This window comes from Sparus aurata, chromosome 21, assembly GCF_900880675.1.
Source record: "Sparus aurata chromosome 21, fSpaAur1.1, whole genome shotgun sequence".
NCBI lineage: Eukaryota > Metazoa > Chordata > Actinopteri > Spariformes > Sparidae > Sparus > Sparus aurata.
In genome coordinates, this window is record NC_044207.1 from 18064726 (window position 1) to 18091712 (window position 26987).

General features: G+C 42.3%; 1 pseudogene; it reads left to right on the forward strand.

The window, feature by feature from the left end:
• Window positions 1-189: 189 nt before the first annotated feature.
• Window positions 190-24721, forward strand: LOC115572384 (macrophage mannose receptor 1-like; annotated as a pseudogene).
• The last annotated feature ends 2266 nt before the right edge of the window (window positions 24722-26987 follow it).

Here is a 26987-nt window from a genome sequence, read left to right on the forward strand (position 1 = left end):
AATTACAATCAATATGTGTGATTATGTCAGCATAGTTATTGTAGTGTGCTATTATCTCTAGTTGCATAATTCAAGACACATCGGGCTGTATCTTGTGCTTGGTGCAGGTATTATTGCTAGTTTCAGACCAGAGGCAGTTGTTATTTTTCACAGCCAGAGCCCACTTTGTTAAATAGCAAATGTGTTTACATGGACGTGCTGGTCACGTGAGTGAGGTGTGATCATGCGCCCTAATGGCAGCAGATTGCTATCTTGAAGCAGCAGAAGGCGACAGTGGACCAACATAAGGCTGGTCTAAAGTCAAAGGCACTACTGACCTGTGTGTGCTGAGCAATATTCTACAGTGTAACACTTAAATGATATTTTGATTGTATACATGTGCATTCTATTCTATCCTTTTCTCTGTGTTAGTTGAAATATGTGCCAAAAATATTCCAGGATATTGTTACAGGTCAGTATGGTGGTGAATGTTGTTTTATTTATTGTATTTATATTTTGCAGACACTGGATAGATGTTTGCTTATTAAATACATTTTATGTTGTTAAAAAATGTTAAAGTTGCTGTGTAAATTATTAAAAACCCTTCTAAGACAAATAAAGGTCAAAGGTGTGCTATTCTTTCTCTACAGATTCGTCATTTCAACTAACTAACATGGAGACTGGTTACTGTTTGGTTAAAACAAATAACAACTGCAATGACATACGCTGGACGACTGGTGACCGAATTCTGGTTCCACAGAGGAATAAGTGCCTGGGAGCCCAGGGGAAAAGTGTGGGAAGTGAAATAAGCCTCTATGATTGTGATGAGAACAGCGAACTCCAAAAGTGGGAATGCAGGAATGAAACAGTGCTCGCCCTCAAAGACCAAGAGCTTTACTTTGAGCTGACTGCAGATAACACAGCAGTTCTCTCCAAAACAGTAGGAGCCAAAAACAACCTCACGATCACAGGGACGTCCAGTGGTGCTTGCACCAGAACACATAGAGGTACAGTACTGTAATAAACAGTGTTGCTTTGAAAGTCATGCACTGTCCACTCTAAATCACAACCATTTTCATTAAAAGGTGTGGGGTTAGGTTAAAAATTATATTCTAACAAGAGGTCAAACTGGTTAACAGTGACTCATGGATTTATATTTACTTAATATATGCTCTTTGTTAAATCTTCTTTTGAATTATGGAAAATATGAAACTTTCACACCCTGAAGTTGAAGTTGAAATCAGCATCATGTTCTGAAACTGATCTTTCTTTTGCTCTTCTCATTACTTAGAACTTTATGTCATTGGTGGAAATGCAGCAGGAATGCCGTGCATGTTTCCCTTCCAGTACCATGACCAGTGGTATTCAGACTGCACTACGGTCGACTCCTCAGAAAAGAGGCTTTGGTGTGCTGTTGAAACAAAATATCAAACTGAACGCTGGGGCTACTGCCCGGTTACTAGTGAGTACTGCCTTGTGTTTTTTTGGAACTCAGTGAGAGATGACCATATTGTAATTTTCTTAATGTTAAACTTTACTTTATCACACATTTATCAATAATCAGCCATGCACATTGGAGGCTCCATACTAAAAGCAAAAACAATGCCTTTGTTATGCAGCTACAGACAGTATTTTTCTTATTAAGATCAATTTAATTGACCAAGTACAAAACCAAAAGGCTAGAATCGAGGACACTACATTAAGGTCTCTGTTTATAAACTGTTAACAAGTTTCTTATAAGCGTGTTTATTAATGCTTTTCATTATATTAATTCAATAAATCAAATCAATTTTATTTATATATTGCCTCAATGGGCTTTACAATATGTACAGTGAACAACATCCTCTGTCCTAAGACCCTCGATTTGAGTGAGCAAAAACTTCACATGTTGATGGAAAAAAAAAACCTTTTAACAGGGTAAAAAAAAACAATGGAAGAAACCTCAGGAAGAGCCACAGAGGAGGGATCCCTCTTCCAGGACGGACAGACATGCAATAGATGTTGCGTGTACAGAAAAGAGCAACAAATCACAGTTTACAAGTTACATTAACAGAAAGTCTAATACAAGTTACGTAAAGTGAGTGGATCCAGGAGATGACCAAGCAGGACGAGGCATCACCAAGTGGTGCCCGAGCCACACGACCTCCTATCCACCATGGTGACCTGGAAGAGGGCAGGCCACACAAGATAATTAGAAATAGACAGAGAGAGGGATCAAGATTTACAGAGATATAGATATGAGGAGATAGTGAAGCAGAGGAGAGCAATGATCCAGCAGAGCCCAGGGTGTGACGATCCAGATCAGTCAGTATTTTAAGGCAGCAGGAGCCCGGAAACGGTAGATGGTCCCAAGGGGCCGTGGTCCATCAGAAGGGAGCCTGAATGAAAGAGGGGAGGAGGAAAAAGAGAAGGAGGAGAGGGAGGAGGAAGCTATAGAGAGTGTAGAGAGTGACACAGCTTGCAGCTTGTGGGAACAGAAAACAAAAACAAAGGTTAGAGAAATGCAATATTGATCACAATAAACAGATTGTTTCTCGTCGGCAGCACAGTGTAAATCTAGTACTATAGGAACTCATTGAGACTGATACCGACCCACTGAAGAAGCTTACAATTGATATCAAGGGCTAATTAAAGGCTAAATCAAATAAATTAGTTTTGAGTTTAGATTTAAAGGCGTCAACAGAGCCAGATTGTCTGATGTCAGCTGGGAGGTTATTCCAGAGGAAAGAAGCCTTCATAGGAAAAAGCCCTGCAGCCAGCTGACTTCTTCTTAATCCTGGGAACCATCAGGAGCCCTGAAATTTGAGAGCGTAATGCCCGAATTGGAATATATGGTGTAATGAGATCTGACATGTACGATGGGGCAAGGCCGTGCACAGTTTTGTATGTCATCAGTAGCACCTTAAAGTCTGATCTTAGATGCACTGGGAGCCAGTGCAGAGATGCTAAGATTGGTGTAATATGATCACATTTTCTTGTACGTGTTAAGACTCTGGCTGCAGCATTGTGAACCATCTGAAGACTTTTCGTGCTGTCACGTGGAAGACCTGAAAATAAGGCATTGCAGTAATCCAGCCTAGACGAAACAAAGGCATGAATCAGGATCTCTGCGTCCGCAGTGGATGGGAAGGACCTAATTTTAGCTCTGTTTCGCAGGTGGTAGAAGGCGATTTTGGTAATTGCTTTGATGTGCTGATCAAAAGAGAGTGTAGAATCAAAAGTAACACCTAGGGTCTTGACGGTTGAGCTTTAAAATAATGCAGTTGTCTAGAGTTACAGTCACCTGATCAACATGGTGTCTCTGTCTGGCAGGGGCGATGACCAGCATCTCAGTTTTTTCCGAATTTAGGAGCAGAAAGTTTTCTGACATCCACTTCTTCACTGCATATAGGCAGGTCTCTAGTTTCGTGATTTGAGATTTGTCATCAGCTTTTAAGGGCACATACAGCTGAGTGTCATCCACATAGCAGTGGAAATGTATTCCATAGCTCCAAATAATTTGGCCGAGAGGTGAAATATATATAAAAATAAGAGCAAAGGGCCCAGAACAGAGCCCTGGGGAACTCCATACTTCACAGCAGTACAAATTGATGAAGTACCATTGTAAGAAACACATTGTGTTCTTTCGGAAGTCGGTCTGACAGTATGCCATGATCTATAGTATCAAATGCAGCGCTGAGATCCAGTAACATGAGCACTGAGGTCGAGTTAGAGTCCAAGGTAAGTAAAATGTCATTTACCACTTCAGTAAGGGCGGTTTTGGTGGAGTGACAGGCTCTGAAAGCTGACTGAAAAGGTTCCAGGAGATTATTATTGAGTAGGTAGCCTGAAAGTTGTTGGGACACAACTCTTTCTAGGACTTTAGAGAAGAAGGGAAGGTTGGATACCGGTTGATAGTTATTTAGTGATCCTGGGTCGAGGTGTGGTTTCTTAAGTAGAGGCTTAACCACAGCAGACTTAAAACTAGAAGGGACAACACCAGTCATGAGTGATGAGTTAACAATATTTAACATTGTAGGTCCCAGTGCTGGCCATAGTTCTTTAAACAGTTTTGCCGGAAAGAGGTCCAGGACGCAGGTAGTTGGCTTTGAGGATGAGACAATTTTGGACAGTATCTCAAGGGAGATATTTTCAAAAGTGTTTAGAGCTGAGACTAACTGAGAATCGGCAGCAGGATATTTTTTTAACAAACTTTGACGAGGAAGCCAAAGATGATGAGTTAATTTTGATTCTGATTTTATCAATTTTATTGCAAAACTAATCTAAGAAATCATTTGCATCAAAGGGTGCACAGCTCACCGACTGTGTTTTTTGAGTAAGTTTAGCCAGGGTGTTAAAGAGAAATCTAGGATTGTGTTTGTTATTGTTTATTAGGCCGGAGAAATATGCTGTTCTAGCAGTATTTAGAGCACGCTTATAGTTTAGTACACTATCATGCCAAGCAAGATAAAAAAAGCGTCCAATTTAGATTTACGCCATGCTCATTCCATTTTCCTGCAGGCCTGCTTGAGATCTCGGGTTTCGTCAGTAAACCAGGGAGTAGATTTCTTTGGTCGTCTTGTCTAAGTAGAGACCGGTGCCACAGAATCGTACTGAGTACTGAGTTCACTTCATCGTGAGGCTTTCCACAGGTTTCGTCGCAGTCGCAAAAGGAGCCAGGACCCCGGGCACTTTATCACTGAGCGTCACTGTGATTGCCGGGCTGATATGACGAGAAGTAAAAACATTTGTGTCATTGACACAAATGTTTAATAAGACTGTTCAATAAGACTCTTATCAGGTCTTTATTTCCTATGTGTAATACTCATCATAAGGATAAGTGAATATAGAGTGTTACCTACTTCGGGAAAGCTGCTAAACAGGTCTTGAAAGTTAAATCCAGTGAGAAAGTAACACTGACAGGAGATATCCTTTAATGCAGGTCTAGCACCCCGTATGGTTAATCTAATCTCCATCATTTAATGACGACTAAAATATGCAATTTTGGATTACATTCAAGATTCATAGTAAAATTGACATATTTTGTGCATACATTCATAGCAAAAGATGGCTGGCATGTACACCTGTTACGACCCCCTTTAAGTTAGGTCTAACATAAGACAGAACAACAAATTATGATTCAAAGGAAGGTGAATTTTATTAACTCAATCATCAAACAAAGTAAACAAACTGATGGGCCACCAGGGCCGTCGGAACTGGGGTTAACCCTCTACCCTAAATCAACAAAGCAACTAATCCTAATTGAAATAAAGCCACGAAAACTGAACTACCGTACCCATCAGAATAACATAAATCAAAGGCGTACTACCTCAGCCAGCCTCCCGGCTGACTGACAGCACTGCTGGTCCACTGGCATGTAGTGAGCAGGGGGAAAGAGAGAGACCAGAGCCTAGTGCCCTACCCCCTCTTATTGACTCTTCCTGATCAGCCAGACTGCTATCACCTGGCAGGCAAGCCAATCACCAGCCATGGTGACACATCCTGGCCAGCAGACAGGGAGCATGTAACAACACCCAACAACAGGAGTGTACTACCAGCTCAACAAACAGTCAGCTCTGACTTGGCGACAGGCTGAAACCAGCTGCAAACAGCAGGGTGCCTCCCTGCTCAGTATCACTGATCCTCATGAGCAGGCTTGTGTCACAGGTAAGTTGACACTCTGACTCGACATCAAGGGAGCATCTATTTGACAACATGCACTAATTATGTACCAAACATTTGCCTTACTGACAAGTAGTGTCACAAGGAAAGACACTTTAAATTGTTTGTTGTTTGACTGTAAATGTTTCTTTCCCATGCTCCCAACAGTACTACTAGGAACAGCAGGCATTAAGCTTTGGACTGGGCTGATTCTGGATCCAGAACATGGCTGGAAATGGTTAGATAGAAGGCATTACCGCTATCTGAAATGGGACTCAGGTAGATTTTTTCCATCACTTCCTCATTCTATTCTGATATATTGTCGAGTTTACATGAACTACATTAGCAATTATCGGTTATCTTAGCTTAGAACAATGACTGGATACAGGCTCCGTACACAGGTAACAAGATGTTTCTACCAGAACCTCCAAAGCTACTGCAAGACTATAAGAATGAGACAAATCTGTAAACAAACATGCCTAACCATCTTCTTGTTTTAGGGCATCCACTTCCTGATCCGGGACACAACTGTGCGGTTTTTGAGCCTGTTGTACATTACTCCTGGCAAAGTTCACCTTGTAGCAAGAAACTTGGATACATCTGTTACAGTAAAGCGGCCGAGCAATTGCCTACGCAAGGTAAAGAAAAATATATATTCTGTTCTACTATCCACATCCCCTCCTTGAGAATCCTGTAGCTGCATGGTTTATCACTCAATCCTTACATTTCTTTGATATTTTCATGATCAGCTGTCGGAGGATTTTGTTCAGCACCTTGGATTCCCTACAATGGCCACTGCTTCCGCCTCGATAGGACTCAGAAAACATGGTCTGATGCTCAGAGAGAGTGTCGAAACGGAGGGGGAGACCTCGTCAGCATCCGCGATGTGGAGGATCAAAGCTTTGTCATCTCTCAACTTGGATACAGTATGTGAAAAAAAACAAAAAAACATTGCAGTCCTCTTGTTGTGACATCCTGCTCTTATCAGCTCATCATCTCCCATAATTTATTGTCATGTGCTGAGCTGAAATTGTCACATCCAGACATCTTGTTTGAATCATCACTGCTGTTACTAGACGATAGTCTGGTATCTTTCACACCCAATGCACAAAATTGCTTCTCCTTCATCTCAACACCTTTTCTCTGAGGGTCAATATAACATTAACATTTATTAGTTACAATTGTTGATGTTGCAAACATAGTGTGCCTCTTCCAGCATCACCACTCAAAGAATTCTAGCCGCAACAATAACGCTGACTGGCGAGTTAATAACATCTTAAAAAACATACAATACCTGAACATTAAATCTTAGTTGAATAAACAATACCAAGGTGTCCCCATGTCTTAGGGGTTTAATGCATCTGTTAATTACATGTTACATGTTAATTAGATACATGACATCTATTTTTAACCTCTATTCACTTGCTTTTTTTTATTGTCTTGCAAATGCAAAATGTTGAGGGTCAGCATAGTAAGATAGGAGCTCAACAAGAAGGACATATGAATAAACACATCTAAACACAACATGCCGATGTCTGCTATTCATTAACAACAGACAGTATTAAGTAACTGGAAAATCCTTTAAGGACGATTGTTTTCTTCTGTCTGTCATCAGAATCCACAGATGAGCTTTGGATTGGACTGAACGACAGGAAGACAGAAGGGCTGTTTGACTGGATCGACCACTCTCCTGTCAGCTTCACCAGCTGGGAATTTGGGAAACCTGCGACATCCACTGAAATAAAGGACTGAGTTCTCATCAGGAGAGAGGTAAGGAGCACCATGTTGGTGTGGTGCACACATGACCTTTCATATAAAAACACCTAAAATTCACTTGTTGAGAAAACAGCGCAACAATAATTAGGGATGTCCCGATCAGGTTTTTTTTACCCCGATCCCGATCCTAGTCCTTTAATATTTAGTATCTGCCGATACCAATTCCCGATCCGATACTTAGCCTTAACTAATATTGTCCTGGATAATACAGCTGCATTAAGAAAAAAGTACCTGCATCCAAGCTGTTCCTCAATAGGTTTTTTTATTTGGTTAAAACAAAGTATATACTTTCATATGGCTCTTTCTTATTCTGCATGTTATTACAACATTGGCCTCCACCTTCCTTATGTTAGCAGGTGAGTCTGTGACATTGCACTGTGACAGCAGACCCTTGTGTACAGCCAGCTGAAGTGTGTGTGAGACGCAGCCCACGCTTGGTACCTCCATACCATCCGTTGCTTTTTATATATTCCTTACATTGTCACATAAAATGACATCGACCCGTTGCTTGTCTATTTCACAGCGTTCAGCATCTCCTCGATTGCCTGTTTACATGCTGTGCTGTATGAGACCCATGAAACTAGTGCGCATACCAACACGTTGTAACTCGAAAGTGCAGTAAATGTAATGTAATGCTGAGATGGTAGGGCATACTGGAGATTCAAAAACTCCAGGTGACGAAGAAAACCCTGATGCTCTCCCACAGAGATGAGCTGGTTATCCAGAGCGATTAATTCAGCTATCTTCTCTGTAATATTTGTGGCCATGTCGCTGTCTCGAGGATATTTCTCTTTCCTTTTGAAAGTATCCGCGACTGTTTGCTGCTTCGGTGTCCTTGCCTGTACTCTCGAGTGAACACGTTGTATTCTTTGAGTGTTTGTTTTGTATATGCCGTATCAAATGAGTATTAAATGCAGCTCTGCGAAACGGTCATATTGCAGATGTTACATGTCGCCGTTGGACTGATTTCACTTTCTGATTTAAGTTATTTTCACACTGCAGATATTTTATCCACAGGTTTACTAGAGTAACGTTACACGCGTGTCTGTGCTCTGCCACAAATTGTGCTCAGACGTGAAAAAAAAAGAAAAGAAAAGAAAAAAAAATCGGGCTTGGGTCCACGTTCAAAATTGCCCATTCCGATCAGTGGAAAAATGCCCAGATGGCCCCGATCCTGATCCTACAGATCAGATCGCGACATCCCTAACAATAATACGCTTGGACTTCATTCATCAGCTGGCAGAAAGGTGTTGAATTTAACACATATTGACTACTACAGTTATTCCTTAAAGGGATATTCCGGTGTAAATTTCATCCATGGTCTAACACACCATGAAACTGTGTTAGACTCCCTCTCGAGAGATAAAGTTTGCAGACCACTAGCTAACATAGATTTAGCATTCTCAGAAACGACCGCACGACAACAATACATTGCAGTAAATGGGTCCAAATATAAAACCGCCATCAAAAAGCCACAAATAATGCTCAGAACAGCACCAAACTTCAGCAACATTAGAAATAGGGTCCCAGCACATATTTCGAGGGCATCAAAGATTTGATATAGTTGCCGTATTTGTCGGAAAATATAAACAAATCTCACCACCCGAGAAGCCTTCCTTGTTGTCGGGAAGCCCTGTGAGTTGATTACCGAGTGCAGTAGAGTCCCGCAGTAATGACCATCATTGAGCTGCGGAACTCTACTGCACTCGAAGAAAAAATTGTGGCATGACGTTGTAGCTGTGGAAAAAGGGAACACACCGAAGGTATGTAGGCATTCTTGCTTCTTGCGGTAGAGGGCTCTTTCTAATGTTGTGTCATGGTGAGTTTAGAAGGCTATTACATGGTCTGGAAATAACTTTTTTCCTTTGTGTTTGGGCTTAAAATAATCACGACAGTCTCAGCTTTCCAACAGTGAGTATATACTGTTAAGATCTGATGCTTAAAACTATTAGCAAAAAAAATATTCGAAAGGTGTTCGTTTAGTGAAGGGTGTTCCTATGTTGGAACAGTGTTCCTTAAGGGGTTAACTGACCTAAACTGGTGTTGTGTTGAAGTCCGTTTCCCTTTGTGGTCCTGTGCCTTCTACCAATCTTACCACTCGTTGCAGAGAACACAAGGCAACATTATCTGACTGGGAAAGAACTTCAGAACGTAGCCATGTCATTCATAAGTTTGAGAAGGCTGGTCTACTTTATATGTGTATATTGATATATGTTATTGTCAGTTTTATGAATTTGGCGTTTATGTTTGATGTTAGATTTACCAGAACATTGACTGTAATACATCCAGACTTCACATGAATAAATATTTGATGGAACTTTGTTGCAGAATGGGAACTGGGCTGACCATGTGTGTGAAGAAAAACATGGCTTCATTTGTATGAAGATGAGTGCCTCAAAATCTACTGGAGAAGAAGTGGTGCAGGATGAAGGCTGCAAAACGGTGCGTTCAAGTTCACTTATTTGTTTATCTATTTGAAAATTATCCAATTCTTAAACAAAAAATGTAAATCCAAGGTTTAATATGGATAGTCTGCTGGAGCAGCAGCATCTCAGCAGCAGGCAGGAGGAGACTTGAGAAATGTATAAAGAAGGCCAGCTCCATCCTTGGATGCCCTCTTGACCCAGTACATGTAGTGGGAGAAAGGATGACGGACAAGCTGTCATTGCTGCTGGTGTAGGAGTCCCACCCCCTGCAGGTCACTTTCACAGCACTGGGCAGCTCCTTCAGCAACAGACTGATACACCCCAAGTGTGTGAAGGAGAGGTATTGCAGGTCCTTCCTACCTGCTGCTGTCAGACTCTACAATCAGCACTGCTCCCAGTAGAATACACAACTGTCATGACTGTAGATCTGTTTGTTGTGTTGTCTGGTTTTGTCTTGTGTTTTCTTGTATTTGATTTCCATGTCTCTGTATCTTGTCTTGTGTCTTGTTTTTCCATACCCTCATGTGTACTTTAAGCTCTCCTGTGTATTTTCCTATGTTCCCTCTGGCTCCCTCTGTCTATTGCTTTGTTCCCTTCATGTTCTCGTGTGCTCCTCCCCTTCTTTACCTCACCTGTTGGTCCACCTCACCTGTTCCTCGTCTTGTCATCAGTGTCTGTGTATTTAGTCTCTGTGTTCCCTTCACTCCTGGTCTGGTCATTGTTCTTGTCAGCGTCTGTCTTTGTCCATGCTCCCGTCCATGTGCCTGCTCCTGTCTGATCCTTGTTCCCCACGGTATGTGTTTTGGATTTGAGTTTTGCATTTTGCCTTTTGATTTGAACTTTGCTCTTGATTTGAACTTTGTCTTGCTGTTTTTGGTTTCTACTTTGCCCTGCTTTAATTTGCTACTTTGCCTCTCGCCCCCCCGTTTTGCCTGCTTCTGTTCTTGTGTTCAGCTTTTAAATAAAGCTCGCCTTTTGTTTCCCCTAGCCTTGCCTCTTGTGTATAACTGCATTTGGGTCCACCTTCCCCTTTCCTTAGTCTTCCCTAAAACCCCGACCTGACAGAATGACCAGACCTAAAATGGACCCAGCAGTTAATGGGCTGGAAATTATTCGCTGGTACCAGGACTTTATGACAAATCCAGCTAGCAGGGCTCGTCAAATTGCTGCTAGCAACCTTTTTTTTCAAGCCAGAGCAAAGCTACCAACCGAAACCCACGCCACAGTCACAGCCACAGCCAAGCTACCAGCCCCAGCCCCAGCCCATGCCGTAGCCGCAGCTCGGCTACCAGCCCAGGCCTCAGTCTCAACCACAGTGTCTGCCAATCCTGAAATGTCCCCTTTCTGGGGAACCCGGCTGGCTTACAAGGCCCCACCGAGAAAGCGACGAGCCCGTCCACGTCCTGGCTCCCTGAACTCAGGCTCTGGGGCCCAAACTCATGCCTCAGCTCCGGCGTCAGACCATGCCTCAGCTCCGGCCACAGACCATGCCTCAGCTCCAGCCACAGACCACGCCTCAGCTCGATTCCCAGCTCCTATGTTGGCTGCCCAGTCGATGCCAGCTGGGTCATCCCCTTTGACGGCATGGCTGACAACGGTTCCAGCTGGCCCTCAGTCGGCGGCCCGGTCGACACCTGCCAGTGGCCCTCAGTCGGCGGCCCGGTCGACACCTGCCAGTGGCCCTCAGTCGGCGGCCCGGTCGACACCTGCCAGTGGCCCTCAGTCGGCGGCCCGGTCGACACCTGCCAGTGGCCCTCAGTCGGCGGCCCGGTCGACACCTGCCAGTGGCCCTCAGTCGGCGGCCCGGTCGACACCTGCCAGTGGCCCTCAGTCGGCGGCCCGGTCGACACCTGCCAGTGGCCCTCAGTCGGCGGCCCGGTCGACACCTGCCAGTGGCCCTCAGTCGGCGGCCCGGTCGACACCTGCCAGTGGCCCTCAGTCGGCGGCCCGGTCGACACCTGCCAGTGGCCCTCAGTCGGCGGCCCGGTCGACACCTGCCAGTGGCCCTCAGTCGGCGGCCCGGTCGACACCTGCCAGTGGCCCTCAGTCGGCGGCCCGGTCGACACCTGCCAGTGGCCTTCAGTCGGCGGTCCGGTCGACACCTGCCAGTGGCCTTCTGTCGGCGGACCTGATGGCGCCTGTCCCTGCTCCTCGGTCGGAGGACCGGCCGAGGCCCATGCCAAGTCCCGTCCCAGCTCCTCGGTCGGAGGACCGGCCGAGGCCCATGCCAAGTCCCGTCCCAGCTCCTCGGTCGGAGGACCGGCCGAGGCCCATGCCAAGTCCCGTCCCAGCTCCTCGGTCGGAGGACCGGCCGAGGCCCATGTCAAGTCCCGTCCCTGCTCCTCGGTCGGAGGACCGGCCGAGGCCCATGCCAAGTCCCGTCCCAGCGCCTCGGTCGGAGGACTCGCAGGCGAAAAATGCATATAGCTGGATCACATGCTGTTTTTGTCAACAGCATAGTGTCAAAGAAAAGGGGGGCAAAGGAAGTACAGTATCCAAGCTACCACAATATGGCAGGGAGTAGGTGAGAGGTGAGATGGACACTGACATGCCATTCACACCTCCTGTGGTGAGAGAAACAGAGGACGATGGCTGGTTCCTACACAGATTTCAGCCAGTGAGTGTTGTTCCAAATCTAATACTCCGTGGTGCCCTTACCAGAAATTACGATCGTGACAGCCGCCGCTGCTCGTCACCCACGAAAAACATCCCGCTTTGAACGGTGAACACAAGACATCTACGACTTAACTTTTTAACAATTACAATCCTACAATCCTGCAATATGGCTCCGCTGCAGGCGCTGTCGTCTCGGTAGCCATTTAAAGAAAAAGTTTCCGAGCTGAGTGCCTCTGCCTGGCTTGGCTTCTTCCGCTACGTAGACAAGATGGCGGATGTCTCTGTTTACTATAGCGTAACATTGTTTTTGAACAATAAAAACTGCAGGGGACCAAAATGGCCTTTTGAAAAAGCTCAGGGGACATGTCCCCTGTGTCCCCCCCAAATTACGTCCGTGTATCAGGTGCTGTGTTCCGATATCCATACTTCCCGTACTTACTATACTTAGTTTGAGAACTTCCGATATCGATCGCGGTGAAAAGAAGTGTACCTAAAGGACCCGGATGGTGCCCTCATAACGGCAAAAACGTTGAGTGTGCAATGATGTACACTTTAAGCACTCAACGGCCGCCATCTTGTCTACGTAGCGGAAGAAGCCAAGCCAGGCAGAGGCACTCAGCTCGGAAACTTTTTCTTTAAATGGCTACCGAGACGACAGCGCCTGCAGCGGAGCCATATTGCAGGATTGTAGGATTGTAATTGTTAAAAAGTTAAGTCGTAGATGTCTTGTGTTCACCGTTCAAAGCGGGATGTTTTTCGTGGGTGACGAGCAGCGGCGGCTGTCACGATCGTAATTTCTGGTAAGGGCACCACGGAGTATTAGATTTGGAACAACACTCACTGGCTGAAATCTGTGTAGGAACCAGCCATCGTCCTCTGTTTCTCTCACCACAGGAGGTGTGAATGGCATGTCAGTGTCCATCTCACCTCTCACCTACTCCCTGCCATATTGTGGTAGCTTGGATACTGTACTTCCTTTGCCCCCCTTTTCTTTGACACTATGCTGTTGACAAAAACAGCATGTGATCCAGCTATATGCATTTTTCGCCTGCGAGAAAGGACAGTCTGCTGAGTTCCACTCATGTGGAATCACCAGATAACCTCCTGATTCTGTTCCTTCCCCCGCCTAGAGAGAGTTCTGACCCTTTTATTGCCCTCTCTCTCACACTCTGGCCTTATTAGAGCCTCTCATAATAAACCTATGGACAATCAGGCTCGGAAAGGACTTGATCAATACCTGGGTTACATCAGTGCCTGTCTACGCTTTCACGGACTGTTTACATTCAGTGCCAATTCAATCACTGGAAAACATCAGGTTTATCCTTTGTTACAACTTGCTTGTCACCAAAGGAAAAGCCCACATCTGGCATGTACTATAAAGATGTCATCCCATAAGTTACTACACCCAAACCCGGCAGGGTGTCTTCACATTCATTTTAAAGAAACCAAAAGCCTTGATTTCTCCTGTAATACAAAGAAACATTAGATTACAAACTCATTTTCTTTTTGACAGTTTACCTTTAACTAGCTAAATGAGACCTCAAACATGCTCTGTCTCTCATTTGTGTTGGTTAAAGAAAACTTATGTTAAGAATCACAGGGTTAATGTCAATACTTCGGTGGAGCTAGAGTACCACCTCCTGGTAAGTTTTGGTATAATTTCAAAGGCCAATACTAATGGAATGTTCTATTTTATCATCTATTTCTAAGTATTTAGACGATTTCTTTTAATCTGATACATGTCTGGGAAGTATAAACTGTCAATGTATGAGATATTCTTGAGCCATTAGTGCCTTTAATGATTATGTGCTTGTATTTGTGTTGTATTTTAACCAATAATTTGTCTTTTGCCTATTAGGCAACTTCAATGGTGTTCTTTTACATTTCCATAACAATTGTTAATGTGAGACCATGGTGGATTTCAGCACATAATCAGTTGCGATTTAAAAACTTTATCAAATCATTAGTTTGATTCAACAAGTAAGAAATCGGTAACATGAGCTATGACGTCACCGGAGGAAGCAAGTGACCAGGCCGCCGCCAAGCCCGCCTAGGTTCCGCACTCGATTAACATATAAAAAGCCCATTCATTCCGTTAATTTTGGCTCTTCTTCTCTTCTCCAAAAAACTCTTCTCTTCTCCTGAAAAAACTTCTTCGCATTCTTCGCTTGCTTTCGATTGCCACTTTCGTACTTACTTTAATTTTTAGTACGCGCAACTTCTTATTTTTCAAGTTAATTTCCGTACTTTGCCAGATTTTTGAAGCTCTGAGACTTGGTAACCTCCAGAGATTTGAGCCACTTGCGAGATACCTCTCCCGGTGAAGCTCTTTTATTCTGAAAAGATTTTTTCTGTGAAATTCGAGCAAGAACGAAATTGATTCTTTTATTTTGTGATATTTTGCTCATTGTTAGAGTATCGTACTTAAAGCCAAAGAAACCATTTTTGTTTTCTTGTATTTAGTAACAGAGAAGGATTGTCCGGCCGGCATTTCTCTCCCAGTTATTTTTACGCAAGAAAGTCAATTCAATATATATTCGGAGCTCCGTAATCACCAATTCTATCGAGACTCTGATAACTCTTAAGCCATTACGAAGTCGGTGCAGTTAAACTGCTCTAGAAGCCGTGAAGAACATATCCACAGCAGAACCGCCTGCAGCGATCTCAAGCGAGACACTTCGCTGGGCAGAGGGAGTTCGGCCCGAGACGGCATCAAATTCCAGCGGTACGGCAGCCGACAGGCCGCAAAGAGCTCAGACGGAATCCCCGCTGTGCCGGTAACACTACGTCACCAGGGGTTGCCTCGCCATCATCCTGCGGCTGGACGGAAGCGGCTTCTGCATCTAAGCTGACCCAGAGAGCCCGGATCCTGGATCATCTCCCCTCTTCAAACAAAAGTAGGCTAAGAACTCCACACACGACAAGAGTCACATGTGAATGATATCAGAGTTGGTGTTTGTGAAAGCTTCGAATATATATATATATCATAAATCCAAACATCTCCCATATAATTCCGTTAGAAATTAATCCCGTACTCGCGAATAAACGGTTCCATGTCAAAATCCACCATTGTCTGAATCCATCCAGTCAATAATTCATTCCAGTCTTCACACTCTCTGTTATTTTGTTACCCGTTTGAATTTACCTCATGTCATTTAATCTGCATTTATTTAGTTAATAAACATATTTAATCTTATGTCGTTGTCTGTGCACGTTTAATTTGAAGTAGGAAATCGATGGGATCGTGGAAAGAATTCACTGCTTCAGAATAGGAACGAATAGACACTGAAATTAAACAAGATTCATTTGAGATTGATGATTTATCTGTCTACCAAACTATGACAGTTGATATCTTAACTAATTACCTCCGAAATTAGTTTAGAATTCAAATATCGGAGGTGGTGCCCCTGTAAACGAGTGTAAATTAATCGCCAGTGATTAATCATCAAATATTTATCAAAGTAGTGTCTCCTACATCTGCGTACTTAGTAAGTGCGGATAGTGTATTATGTTTAAGTGTACTATTGGAAGTATGAAAATCGTAACACAGCAATGGTCAAATCTGTTTATGATAACACTATTGCTGACTGCTAATGACATGAAGGTCTTGAGAGTTCGTCCCATCTCGTAAGGGGAGATTTCAACCAGTACCCCTTGTAACTCTGTTCTGATGGGCAAGAACACACCTGAGAAGTAGGGGTAAGGGTGAAAACTGGGAATGGAATTGACCTTAGAGACACCAGAAATCCTATGATTGTGCTTGTTTTATATATATTCCAGGGTGGATAATGCATTCCTTGTCAGCTTGGTGGGGATGAAACCAGAAAAACACTTCTGGATAGGCCTCTCAAACTACAGAGGCGGTCATAGATTTGTGTGGACCAACAAGGACACAGTGAGATATACACACTGGAACTCTGAAATGCCAGGTATGGAGACATTTTAACTCTAATCTCTTCAGATGTGACAGAAAGTGGCTTCACAATTCACATCTCAAGAAATCTCCTTTGACAATGCAAGGTCACGAACAGGGCTGTGTCGCCATGAAAACTGGGCTTTATGCTGGCCACTGGGATGTGCTGCCGTGCACCAATGAAGAGAAATACATCTGCAAACACCTGGCAGAAGGAGCAGCTATAACCCCTACACCACCCCTCGCTACATTTGAGTGTGCTGCCGGCTGGAGAGGCATGACATCAAGAAACTATTGCCTTAAGGTACAGCCAAAAAAAGAAGGAAATGCATGTCACCTTTAAGGATAAATTCAGAATTTCAACCTACCTTAATACACCCTGTATACAGTCACAAATTAAAGGGATAGTTCTGTTTTTTTGAAGTGGGGTCATATAAAGTACATATCTATAGTCGGTCTGTTCTCTACCATCATCACTGATCAGCGCAGCCTCAGTTTGGAGAAGTAGAGAGCCGCTCCAGCCCAGACACTCAACTTTGTACTGAGACGGTCCACAATTTGTGGAAATCCCTCCACGACTTCATATGGTCCGCCTCTAGGAACATTGACTTCTGGTCCTTTCAAAATATTCAAATAGGAGTAATCCTCGAAGACAAAAAAACTGAGTTCTTAGTGAATAATCTCATTATTTTGACAAAATATTATATACACAATTGTCGGTATGCCAAATCCCCCCCCCCCCTTGTGGTTTGCTCTTAAGAATGAATTCTCCTTGTTACAAAACTGTCTGAAACAAATAAATAATCCCCATGCAAATGAACTGCACACATTTATAGCAGAATTTAACCTTTCCTAAACCCCTTGTATTTAATTAGCACACATTCCTGGTCTATATGTTCTACTTTCATTTGTTTTATAATTTACTACCCATCTCTTTTGTTCTTTTATTTTATTTTTGTATATCTACCTTTGAAATGTGATATACACCACAGGTAATTGTCATTTTGGTCAGTGAAAGGAGGTGTGAATTTACTTTAAAAGGTCATATACTGTTATTTTTATGAGAGTATGTCATTGTTCATGTAATGTTATCTGTTTAAATAAAAAAAAAAAAAGCTAGTAGTTCGTAGCACACAGCTGGAAACACAGATTTTTTTTTAGTTTTTTTTTTACTATATTAGTGCTTAAGAGACAATGGACTAGGACTGAGTTTCCATGGTGATTGGGCAATACTGACTCAAGTGACTCACACAACCCGGTTCTAGTGAGGGACTCATAATGACTCGAATCCTTAAAAGGAACCATATTTACCAGCTCTAGAACTAATACAAGTCAATGGAGTGAACTTTATAAAGCTCCTTCTACAAAATGCTATTTAATCTGTGTCTATAATAACCACATCCTGACATGTAAATGTGACATCTGTGGGAATAAACGTGTCAGGATGTGGTTATTATAGACACAGATTAAATATGTAACTGTCATGTATCATCACAGTAACAGCGTTACATACGTTAGCAGCATTATAAAAACACATCCTGTGGTTTGGTCCCGACCTGTATACTGAACACATTCGGAGTAGTTAACGTTTATAATCATCAGAGAACGTTACAGACGTTGTTTTTGGTTCCTCTGTTTCCTGAATATATCTGTGCGTGTGTGAATGTGTAAATGCCAGACATTAGCTTGTAGCACTTTGTAGAGGGAGCTTTATAAAGTTCACTCCATTGACCTGTATTAGTTCATGGGGCCGAGCTGCCACATCCAAGATGGGGGCAACGTCGACTTGCGGTCCAGCTGATACCTTCATTTTATTACCGGGAATACTGACTGTGAAGTACCGTGTGTGTTTCATGTGTCTGACTGTGAGACTGCAGTCTGACCCACAGTTACTACCGATAACTCTTCAGAGCGGCTTCATTACGATCACTGTATATGTTAGAGAATTTGCGCACTGGAAAAAAAATGTGCGACTGATTTGACCAAGCAAACGCGAACCATGGCTGGCTTGACCGCAGTACAGAAGTGGACATGGTGGTGATTTCCCTGCTGTTTCTGAGATCATGTACCACAGTCTATGCTACCAACACAGTCTTCACACTCTCCTCTTGTCTCTCTTCTTGCTCCAGCGTCGAATATGCACACCGCCGCCCCCTAACGTAGATGTGTAGCACGGTCGGTCAGACTGGGGGCTGAAGAAGAACAGAGGCCGCTGACGTCACTCTCCTAGCGTTGTGTCGGTCGCGAACGTGTCGTTCAAACGAACAAATCTTTTGAGTGAACGAAGTGAACGGAATCACTTCAAGAACCGGGAGTGGAACTGCCGCGACTCATACACATACATAACTGTGAGGACGTGATTCACGTTCGCGCTGTGATTCGTTCATGATTCGCGAACCTACTGCACACAGAGAACTGTCACTGAGGACGTGATTCTCGTTCACGTACTGTGCTGAAAGTGGCGCTGTGTCACTCACTCACTCAGGGCAGAGGAGTTGATTCATGTTAAGTAACCGTGCTGCTAAAACTAGCGCTGTGTTGCTAACATCCGTGTAGCATCATGTTAAGTGATTTTACTGTGCACAGAAGACACTTTCACCGTGTAATAATTTTAGTGCATGTATACCACTCAAAGCAGCGCTGCGTCTCCCGCGAATGATTGTGTACTATAATCATTGAACAGACCTTACCTCAGTAAGTGAACGTGAACCTCAGGGCTGATTAATGAACTGAATGACGGATCGTTTGGCTCCTTATCAGTTCAGGGAGTTGGAGAGCACTGAACGATTCGGTGAACGAATCATTTTAATGAACGGATTCTAGAGATTAAGTACAGTAAAAAGAACTGCTGTTCCCATCACTAATTGAATTTTGGAACACTTTTTGCGGGGGGGGGGGGGGGGCGGGCTTAAAAACGAAAAAGCAGTTTTCTTTTTAGTCGTGTGACAAAATGAGCAGTCTTGAAGAAGAAAATGAAAATGCAATTTGGATGATTTATTACTCATTTTATTTATGAGTCACATAATGCTGCGATGACCTTAAAATGAAAAAGTATTTCTGCTAATGGATTTTAATTTTCCAATTTGACATTTCAAATTGAATTTTGGTAAATATTTGCTGGGCATCTTTTGAAAATTGAAACTTAAATGTAATTTTCTTTATCATTTTAATTAAGTCACAAAATGAGCAGTCTTGCAGAAGAAAATGAAAATGCAATTTGGATGATTTATTACTCATTTCATTTATGAGTCAAAAAATGCAGCTATATTCTGAAAATGAAAAAGCATTCTGTTAATCAATTTTAATTTGAATTATGGAACAGATTCGCTTCATACTAGCGTGCCTTGGTTGTGCAAAAACAAAGCAGCAGTGGATAGAGACTGTGGACAGAGCAGATTAATTAAGTTTATGCTTGCTGAACAGGTGTATTGATGCAGTATTGACGTTTTACTACTGGGGGATTTATTGCACTGTCGTGAACTTGAGAGTAATATTTGACGTAATACGAGTATGGTATTCAATAATTTAGGCTAATAATACCAAGTTTGGGTACCCATCCCTATTAGACATATTAAAGCAACTGACACTTTCTTGTGTCACTGTATTGTTTAAAAAAAAATGTTTGTTTTTTTTAATTTAACAAAGTAACTTTAGGATTATTTGTACTATAGTTTAAACTGTATATTCAAACGGGGTGTTTCTAAATTATTTGGGTAATTTTTCACAAGGAAAAGGAAAGGAATAGTAAGCATCTATATACACCACAGCCTGACCTTAACATGAATAGAAAAACTAATTTTGTACAATTTCTAACCCTGAACAGACCCTTCTCTCGTCTTTGCTTTCAGACTGGAGGATATTTCAGATATACTGAAGGCTGGCGTATCACCATAACCAACCGGGATTATCATGAACCAAGAATGGATCAACCCTGTGTGTATGTGGATGTGGATGGAAAATGGAAGACTGCTGATTGCAATCGGAAAATGAAGAGCATTTGTATGAAGACAACAGGTAGGGCTCATTTATATTTAGATAACTTCTAATAAGTAGAAGATAAAGAAGATAAACAGATAGCAGAAAAGCAGAAAAAGAAGCACCATCTCTGTAGCTGTGGTGTTCTGGGGTGTGGGCATCAAAGCGAAAGACGCCAACAGCCTGAATAAACTCATCAAGAAGGCAGGGTCTGTTGTTGGCTCTGAGCTTGTCACCCTAGAGGAGGTGATGGAGGACAGGATGCTGGCAAAACTGTTAGCAATCATGGACAATCCTCTCACCCCCTCCACAAAACTCTGGACAAGCTGAGGAGCAGCTTCAGCAACAAACTCATTCAACCCCTATGCCTAAAGTAATGGCACAGGATATAGTTCCTTATCTATCTATCTATCTAATAATTATCCTAAATTAAAACCACCTTGACTTAAATCCTTCCCTTACCTGTGTGGAAAAAGCATACAATTTTATTGCACTGAACCACTGTTTTTGTTTTAGATGTGATCTTGTCTTCTCGTTAATGTCAATAAACTCAAAAATTGGTGCTTACGTCAGTGAATTGAATTTGAAACCACATACTATCAATATCAATATCAATGTCTCTCTCATTCACAGATGTGCCACCAACAGAGTCAAGCAATTTCCCAGGATTTTGCCCTGATGACCTAGATGTATTCGCCTTCAGAGGCCAGACAGTCAGCTGGCTCCCATTTAGGGGTTATTATCTCTTTCTCAACATAAATCTTGATTGGCCATCGGCATCAGCCGAATGTGCAAGAGAAGGTAAGTATTTTTTGAGGGTGGTCTAATAGATATTCTCAGTCACTCAGCTGTGCCAAGCTTTAACTATAGACTTTTATTTTATTTGCTTGATTGTTTGTGAAGGTGGAGCTCTAGCCAGCATTGAAGATCCCCATGAGCAAGAGTTCATTCCCGGCAATATCCAAATGTTCCAGGACAGCATTCCCGCATTCTGGATTGGATTGTACAAAACTTGCAACGGTACACACACATTCTCAGTTCTTAATGAAAAGTAATATTAAGCTTGATAGTTTCTAGAAGTCCTGGTGGTGAACATAGGAAAGCATATTCCATCTGAAATATGGTATATTTCCATCAGTTTGGTTGAGATTAAAACAGTCCTTAAAGGAGACTGATCATTCAATCAAATAAGAAACACCTCCAGAAATGGTCATGTTGCTCTGTGTAGCTTAAAGGTATTTGCTAATATTTCTTTTTTTTTCACAATGAAAATAATGATAGAAAGATAGATAGAAAGGTTTAGTTATAGGTCATATGTGTCAAACTCAAGGCCCGCGGGCCAAATCCGGCCCGCCACGTCATTTTATGTGGCCCGCGAGAGCTTAAAAGGTATACAATTGTCTTAAAATAAAAGTCTACACTGCTTTACAGTGTACAGTGACCATAAACTACATCTCCCACAATGCATGTCGATGACCCGATAACCCGACTTGCATTGTGTGACCCGCGAAAAGACCGCATCCTGCCGCGAGATCCCAGTGTTTCCATATCAGCGTTTGACTAAAGCGGATTTCTAAGAAGTGATGGAGAAGTTGTCCACAAATTAAAAGGCAGACTGCAGCTGCAGCAGAATGTGTTCACCAAAGCTAACGCTAAAAGTGATGCAGCAGTGAAAGCTAGCTTTATTGTGGCTGAAGAAATCACCCAAGCGTCCAAGTGTTTTTCGGAGGGCGCATTTGTGAAGCGGTGCAAGCTAAAGGTGTGTGAGCAGGTGTGTGAGCAGGTGTGCCCCGACCAGAATCAGACTTTTAACAATATCAGTTTGTCAAGAAACACCATCGCAGACCGAGTTAAGGAACTAGCAGACAATCTGACAACACAGCTGGCCGAAGAGTCACGCAGTTACCTGCTTTTTCGCGGACAACATGGATAAAGCGCATCTGTCCACTTTCATAAGAGGCGTGAAGGCAGACTTCACCGTCAGCGACGAGCTCTTGGATGTAGCTGCCATGCATGGGACGACGACAACGGGCAGGAACATTTTTGATGCGGTGGAAAGGTCCGTGAGTAAAACTAAATTACCGTGGGACAAGTTGATGGGTTAACTACCGATGGTGCATCTGCAATGTGTGGAGGAAAAACGGGCTTGGTTGGATTAGTGAAGTCATCACACAAGAAGTCCGACATGGTCACAGCTTTCCAGCGAAAACTACACCTGTGGAGGTCCCAGTTGGAACAGGACAATGTTGCCCACTTTCCTGTCTGTCAAAGCATCTCAGCCTCAGTTCCTGGTGCTTTTTCATGTGCTCTGTTAATGCCACATATTCAGTGTGTTTACAGGTGTATGTGTTCAAATATTTACTGTAATCAAAACCATCTCTCATTACCTCTGCAAGGCTCTCTGCTTTTTGTTTTTCTAAAATGCCACACACGTGAGACGTATTTTAGCAGCTCAGAATTATTTATGTGCCATAGTTCTGCCCAACTCAACAGTGAAAAAAACATTTTGAACAAAGTTGATGTAATAACTTGTGTGTGATCATATTTGGCTTATCTTTGTTAATAATTTGAAAAGTTTGATCTGTGATTGATGGAGTAATGGTGGGTTTCTTAACCTGATAAATTAAAGGGACCAGTTATAATTACAGAGCAATGTGCTTAAATATATTTTTACATTTATGTAAATGCTTGTTCAATATTTGTACAGTTGAATAAATAATAATTAAATGCAGAGACACTTATTTGTTACAATATTTTACGGAGTAGTTACATTCATACAGTCTTACAGTTACAACCGGCCCTTTAAGGGCAAGCATAATGTTGATGTGGCCCGGGCTGAAAATGAGTTTGACACCCCTGTTATAGGTTATACATGTACATTTGGAATCTTTATCTGCTTTATCTGGTACAAAAAACAACCACTGAGATAACACACTGAATTTCTATTTGTCTCCAAGCATGTGGCTGTGGTTAGATAGAACAGCCATGGACTACACTAACTGGGGTTTGGGCGAAACTTCTGGCAGCAGATCTGGTGCAATTAGAGATGGAAAATGGGCCGCGGCCACAGAGCACCGCAGAGGTTATGTATGCAAAATCCCCAAAGGTGAGACCATTATTAAATGGTAAATGGTCTGCATTTTTATAGCGCTTTTCCAGTCTAACGACAGCTCAAAGTGCTGTACAATACATGCCACATTCACCCATTCACACACACATTCATACACTGATGATGGAGGCTGCCATGCAAGGCGCCAACTGCTCATCAGGAGCAATTTGAGGTTCAGTATCTTGCTCAAGCACACTTCGACATGCATTATTACAATGATGCCATCTTCCATCACTGATCAGTCATCAACTACTGAGCCATCAGCTACTGAGCCCTGTGTCATTGTAACATATTGATTTAAAAAGGCATCTCCCCGACTGAAGACCACAAAGAAGTAGTGTGTCCCGTAAGGCGAAAGTTGTCTGCATCTGTTACATGTGGGCAAATTCCAGATGTTTGATTAAATTGGTGGCAGCAGTGCTTTTTTTCTGCAGGCAGCTGTTATTGTGTTTCCTTAGCGTAGCTTCATCAGTATAGCTAGCCAGTTAACTTTGTATCATTTTAATGAGGCTGAACACAGCTACGTTATGGATGTTGTGCAGAAATGAAGGCCCCTTTAAACCCAACATGGGGATGTATGTCAAACACTTGCCAGACGAGGATGTGACAGTAGATCTAGACACTTCTACACACTGAATGGGTCATACGTGATGATTAAGAGGGATTGTTGTTGTGAGTCCGTCTATAAATTTAAATTGTAGGATAATCCTGCATGGTGTGCCTTTAAAGTAATGGCTGCACAATGACATAGATGTCAAACTGAAATAAGGTCATAACTTCCAAAATAAGATATATGTTTAGAAATTGATTATGATATTTGGAGCATAATGTTGATAAAAGGATACAGAAATGATACACCCATTGTGAAGTTTTTTCATCGTGTTTGTTTCTTTCTAGTATTACGACAAGCGCCAACAGCTGGTAAGTTATCGCTCTCTATACTTGTTACTTCTATGATAAATAAAATTTACTTCTTCTGGCATGTACTTTTTCTCATCATCTACATTTTGAATCTATACAGTAAGTCTTGAGGTGGACCCTCCAACCCATGGCCACATGGTTTTGACAGTTGGGCTGGTCCTTACTGCGATTGTCATCGTGACCGTCGTTGTCCTAATTCTCTTAAAGAAGTCGGGCCAACCGCTTCCCAATGCCTAAAAGTTCACGACCTTCGTCAACCTGCTCTTCTTCAACAACGAGCGATTCAGGTCTAATGTGGTCGACAATAATAAACTGGTAGTAAATGAAGTGGAAAAGAACCCTGCGCCTGTTGCAACTGTGATTTAAAAGTACATGCAGAAATTGCTACTGCACACAATTCATCCCTGACGGAAGATTGATGTGATTATCATTTTTTATGGCCAAAAATTTCATGAGATGTTTTGAAATGAAGTTTCTTTGAGTTGTATCTATTTGTAATAATTTGAAAATTGTGTTTAATTGTATTTCCTAACAAAGAATTTACTGCGATGCCTGCTAGGATTGTAAAATGACAACTAAATTATGAGAAATAAACATTTATATCAAAGACGTTGTAAATAAACATTTCTGTTTAACTTTTTCCTAAACTCTTGGAGAGCATCATCAGCTAGTGTCAAAAAATGTTGTAGAAGGTGTCAAACGAAACACCAGAGGGAAGAAATTTTGACACACTGTAACTGTCTGGAAGTCATGAGGTTTCCCAAATTTTGCAATAGATGTCTTCCACAATGATATGGCAGAAGCAGCCGTTACGCTCACTGCTCATTGCTGTTCCTCTTTGTCATGTTGGGCCATCATCACAATAAAACTGTTAACTGTTTTTGGTGTACAATTGTCACATTTGTCAGGCAGGGGGTTAAAGGGAAGACTATGGAAAGGGGAAGGTGGACCCAAATGCAGTAACACGAGAGGCAAGGATATGGGGAAACAAAAGGCGAGCTTTATTTAAAAGCTGAACACAAAAACAGAAGCAGACAAAACGGAGGCAAGAGGCAAAGTAGCAAACAAAAACAGCGAGGCAAAGTAGCAACTAAAAGGCAAGACAAAGTACAAAGAAAAAGGCAAAGTTCAAATCAAACATGGAATACTCCAAACCAAAACCTACCATAACGGGACTTGAACATGGACAAGAGCATGGACATAGACAGGGGCTGACAAGAACAAACAGAAGACATCCAGAGTACATACAATGACCAGACAAGGAGTGAGGGGAACACAGAGACTAAGTACACAGACACTGATGACAAGACGAGGAACAGGTGAGGTGGACCGACAGGTGAGATAACGAAGGGGAGGAGCACATGAGAACATGAAGGGAACAAAGCAATAGACAGAGGGAGCCAGAGGGAACATAGGAAAAAACAGGAGAACTTAAAGGACACATGAGGGCATAGGAAAAACAAGACACAAGACAAGATACATAGACACGGAAATCAAATACAAGAAACCACAAGACAAAACCAGACACAACACAACAACCAAGAATCTACAGTCATGACCACATTTCACTTTTTTCTCACTAGTAATGCCAACAACGCCGTCACAATCTACAGTTAATCCGTCACACTTCTTTATTTTCTTTGTTTTGCTCAAAATTGTTACTTAATTAGTTTGGCTAATCATCAACTTCTTTTTCAATGTGTGCAGTTATTAATCCATGACATCCTGTACACATTACTGGGTTAGTGGTGGCGATCATTATTGGGCTTGCCATTATCGGGGCAGTCGTTGCAGGATGAAAAGAGAGGAAGAGAGCTCGGAGTCCATTATAACTATCTGACGACCCCCCAATTTATTTTGAAAATGTATTAGAACTGTAGGTCAGTGCTGTGAATTTATAAGATTTGCCAAAGATCAGCTGCTGTGTAAAGCCAAGTGTTGTATGTATAATGTATAATGTTGCATAATATAACAGAAAAAACACTCACACACAGCACAATGGTGAATGAGCTTGGCTCCAAATAAACAACAGAAGCCGTGTTGATTGTCACCAAGGAATAGTCACACAGCGCTGATGCTCACTGATGAGTTTTTAGCAGTCTTGGACAACAGCAGGTCTTTAGCAATGAGTTAAAAACTATATCAGGCTTTGAAAAAGGTTAAATTAATACTCTTATTTTTATTGTTTCATCAGATTCATTGACAAGAGGTTTTAATGTCAAATTGATGAGACAACACTGTAAAAAAAATGAAAATCATCATGATTAATGTATTTTCTCTGCTGAAATGAAATATGCCCAAAAAGTGGAACATGGAATGTATTTGTTATTCAGACTGAGACGATTGACTAATCCCAACAAAATGAATTTGATGTTGCACAATTGCTATGTTACGAAGCAATTTGTACAAGCGTTTCACTATGTGACCTCTTACTGAAATCCAGTGTTACAACAGTTCACTTCTGGATTCACTTAAACCACTTCCTCTCTGAGCGTAACAGCCAGTTTTCATAAAAGGCACGTAACAATTTTTCATAATTTGGTCGGATAAGTCATCATAGTTATTGTAGTGTGCTATTATCTCTAGTTGCATAATTCAAGACACATCGGGCTATATCTTGTATTTGGTGCAA